This window comes from Capsicum annuum, chromosome 10 (genome assembly GCF_002878395.1).
Source record: "Capsicum annuum cultivar UCD-10X-F1 chromosome 10, UCD10Xv1.1, whole genome shotgun sequence".
Lineage (NCBI taxonomy): Eukaryota > Viridiplantae > Streptophyta > Magnoliopsida > Solanales > Solanaceae > Capsicum > Capsicum annuum.
The window spans coordinates 16,196,463-16,201,363 of record NC_061120.1 but is presented as its reverse complement, the minus strand read 5'-3'; positions in this window follow the sequence as shown (position 1 = coordinate 16,201,363).

Below are 4,901 nucleotides of genomic sequence, written 5' to 3'. Positions count from 1 at the left end.
GATGCTAGCTAAGACCGGAACCGCAAGGCTAACTCTTCGCCTACTTGTGAAGTGACAAGCAACTCTAAAAACTCCTGGACGGATAATATCTCCTTCCGTAATTGGAAACACAAATGCACACAACCAGCAGGATAAAAAGGCAGCTAAGTATGTATCGTCCTTCTTGTGATTCTTAACTCCTAGCTTATGAAATAACCCTTCTTCTTCGGATGACCAATTAACTACCTTATTGAGCTTTCCAATTGGATTATGAGATAATTTCAGACGAATAGATTTCTTTTCTTTTCTTGGCGAAGGTGGCTCATATTTAAAAGCTTTTTTACACCAAAATGGTATCCATTTGCTTATGGAAATGCTCGGATTATCACCATTCCTTTCACATAGGTGATGGAAGGCATCAAGTAGATGTTTACAAGTTTCGGGAATGAACCTTTTCCCCTTATCAAGTAGACATGAATTAGTCCCTTTGATTGAAACTGATGTTAACAAGCTTATCAAAGCAGGTTTCTTCTGAGAAGTCATGTATCCTAAGTGAATTTCAAGTATTTTACTTGTAAGAAAGAAGAATGGTCAAATTCGAGTTTGTGTTGACTTTAGGAATCTTAATAATACATGTCCTAAAGATGAATTTCCTCTTCAGATACCCGAGCTTATGATTGATGCCATAATTGGATATGAGGCAATGTCTTTCATGGATGGTTCATCTAGTTATAATGAGCTTTGTATGGCACTAAGAGATAAAGAACTCACGGTCTTTTGTACTCCTAAAGGAATATATTGCTACAAGGTGATTCCTTTTGGTTTAAAGAATGTTGGTGCTACTTACCAACAAGCTATGCAAAATATTTTTGATGATATGCTTCATAAGAATGTCGAGTGCTATGTCGATGACTTAGTAGTAAAGTAAATAAAAAGAAATGACCACCTACATGATCTGAGAATGGTATTCGAACAACTTCGAAGATACCAAGTCAAAATAAACCCTTTAAAGTGTGCTTTCGGAGTTACTTCTGGAATGTTCCTTGGCTTTATTATTTGACATCGCGGGATTGAAATTGATCAAGATAAGGTAGATGATATTTTGAAGATGCCTGAGATTAAAGATATTCACGAGCTGAAAAGTTCACAAGGAAAGTTGGCATATCTTAAGAGGTTCATTTCATACCTAGCTGGGAGGTGTCAACCATTCAATTGTCTTATGAAGAAAGGTGTCCCCTTTGAATGGGATTAGGCCTGCACCAATGCTTTTGAGAGTATAAAGTCTTATCTAATAAAACCTCTAGTGCTTGTATCTCCCATAACTGGAAAACCGTTGATATTGTATATTACGACACAAGAAAGATCAGTAGGAGAAATTTTAGCACAAGAAAACCATGAAGGGAAAAAATGCCTTTTATTACTTGAGTAGGATGATGACACCAAATGAGATAAAGCATTCTCCTATAGACAAGTGTGTTTGGTACTTGTATTCTCAATTCAGAAAATAAAGCATTACTTTTAAGCTTATGTTGTACGACTCGTCTGAAAAGTAAATCCTATCAAGTTTGTCATGTCCAAGCCTATCTTAAGTAATAGACTAGCAAGGTGGTACCTATAATTCCAACAATTTGAAATTGTATATATCTCTTAAAAAGCTGTGAAAGGACAAGTGTTAGCAGATTTCTTCGCTGACCATCAGATTCCACATGATTGGAATTTATCTGATAAACTACCTGATAAAGATGTTATGTTTGTAGAAATCCAATCTCATTGGAAGATGTACTTTAATGGCGCTGCACATCATGAGAGAGATGGTGCTGGAGTATTATTTATCGCTCCCAATGGGGAAGTTTTGAAATATTCCTTCACTTTAATGCAGTGTTTCTCTAATAATGTCGCTGAATATCAAGCGCTCATACTTGGACTCGAAATGGCCGTCGATATGAAACAATTACAATTGCAAGTCTTTGGAGATTCCAAGTTAGTGATCAATCAAGTTTTGGGTAGTTATGAGGTCAAGAAGCCTAAGTTGCTTCCTTATGCGATTACACTCAGAAGTTGATAAGTTGGCTTGGAGAGGTTACCATTCAACATGTCCCTAGGATGAAAAACAAAAGGGTTGATGCATTGGCAACCTTAGCTTCTGTATTGGTATCTCTTGATCAAATATAAGTCATCATTTTCCAAAGATAGGTAGTACCACTAAATGAAAATGTAGAGGAAATTGAACAAGTTATCATTGCTTCTGAGTCTAAGATTGAAGAATAACGGCAACCAATAATTGATTACTTGTGTTATGGAATTTTACCAGAAAGCCCTTGAAAAAGAACAGAAATTCGACGATGAGCCCTTCGATTTCTTTACTATAAGGGTACACTCTATAGGCGATCATTTGATGAAGTACTCTTACGTTGTTTAGGCACAGATGAGTCTGTTCAAGCTATGCAAGAAGCTCATTCTGGAGTGTGTGGGGTGCATCATTCTGGGCCTAAGCTTCATTTTCATATTAAAAGGATGGGTTACTATTGGCAGACTATGGCGAAAGATTGCTTAGATTACGCTCGAAGGTGTAAAGCTTGTCAATTTTATACAAATCTCATACATCAACCCCCAGAGGTATTACACCCAACTGTTGCTTCATGGCCTTTTGAGGCATGGGAATTAGATATTGTTGGACCATTATCGAAGTCTTCTGGTGGACATTTGTACATCCTAGTTGCAATTTATTATTTTTCAAAATGGACTGAAGTCGTTTCTCTAAAAGAAGTAAAGAAAGAGAATGTGGTAAACTTCATTCGAGTTAATATTATCTATCACTTTCACATTTCTAGATATATACTGACGGATAATGGTAATCCATTTGATAATAAGTTGATGACCAAGATATGTGATCTTTTTAGCTTCAAGCAACGCAACTCCTCTATGTATTATGCTGCTGCCAATGGCCTTGCTGAAGTATTCGATATGACACTCTGTAACTTATTGAAGAAGGTCATTTCAAAATATAAAAGAGATTGGCATGATAGGATGGAAAAATATCTTTGGGCTTATAGAACAACGTATCACACTCCAACACAGGCAACTCCTTATTCACTTGTTTATAGAATTGAAGTAGTTTTGCCACTTGAGCGTCAAATCCTATCATTGCGGCTTGCTATTCAAGAAGACTTACTGATGAAGAAAATGCTCGGTTATGCCTTGAAGAATTAGAGGCTTTGGATGGAAAAAGGCTAGATGCTCAATAGAGCCTGGCATGTTATTAATCCCGCCTCTCATGATCTTTTAATAAGAAGGTCCGCCTTAGATGCTTTCAAGAAGGTGACCAAGTTCTTGTTGTAAGAAAGCCCATTATTACCTCTCGTCGATCTGGAAGCAAGTTCTTAGCTAAGTGGGATGGGCCATATGTCGTACAACAAGTATACTCAAGTGGTACTTACAAACTTGTTGACTCATAAGGTTTGCATATTGGGCCCCATCAATGGAAAGTTCATGAAGAGATATTATCCTTGAAGAAAAGAAGAATTCTCCTTAGGGCATGAGCCTAAACTGCATGTTACTCCTGGACTGTATGAGTATAAACTGTGTACAGCCCTACAAAAATGAGGAGGAATAAAGAAAACAAAAAGTCTGCTAGGTTGAAAATCTTGAAAGAGGCGGCCTAGGCAAAAGTTAGGACCACAAAAAAAAAGCAAATTTATTGCTCCTTCAGAACTACGTTATGACTTGATCCTCTTCACTGAGGTACATAGGCGCTTAGAGTTTCATTATAAGTTCATTATCATAAAAAAAATTCATAGTTCGAGCATTCACATCTTGAGCTATGAGTTTTCTATCACAAGACGCGCAAAGCTGAAAAATCGAGAAAAGCAGAACCTAAGCTGACTTCAAAATATTATCTAGAATGATCCAAATGCTCTAAAATTTTAAATTTTGGATGTTTTTTAGATTTGGAAGTCTAGTTTATGTGGGATTAAACTAATTTTGATTTAGGTACTCCTACATCAAGATGTAATGTTTTTGGTGTAGTCGCGCAAACCTAAAAATGTCTTCCTGACAGCAAGTAAACTTGACTTCAAAATACTATTTAGAACGATCCAAAATTTCTAAAATCTTAAATTTTGGATATATTTTATATTTGGGAGTCTAGTTTATGTGGGATTAAGCGGATTTTGATTTAGGTACTCCTACATCAAGATATAATATTTTTGGTGTAGTCGCGCAAACCTAAAAATGTCTTCTTGGCAGCATGAGAACTTGACTTCAAAATACTCTTTAGAACGATCCAAATACTCTAAAATCATGAATTTTTGTTATGTTTTATATTTGGAAGTCTAGTTTATGGGAAATAAAGTAAATTTCAATTTTATTACTCCTACATCAAGATATAATATTTTTTGTGTAGTTGCGTAAACCTGAAAATGTCTGCCTGACAGCATGTGAACTTGACTTCAAAATACTTTTTAGAACGACTCAAATGTTTTAAAATCTTAAATTTTAGATATGTTTTAGATTTGGAAGTTTAGTTTACGTATAATTAAGCGAATTTTAATTTCGACATTTCTACACCAAGATACAATTTTTTTTGGTGTAGTCACGCAAATCTGAAAATGTCTGTCTGACGGCATTTAAACTTGACTTCAAAATATTATTTGGAACGACCCAAATGATCTAAAATTATGAATTTTGGGTATGTTTTAAATCAAGAAGTCTGATTTTTGAAAAAAAATAAAGTATCTCATAATTTTTGTATTCTCGTCTCCAAATACGAATTTTCTACCTTTAAAAACACAATCTGTTAAACAACGAAACCTGGCTCAAGTTGAGGCTTAGTACAATATCATCGATGCATTTTAAGTAAATGATTTTGGGAACTAAAAAGCAAAAGAAGTATTGAAAAGAGTATGCAATATAAATCCAAGTGG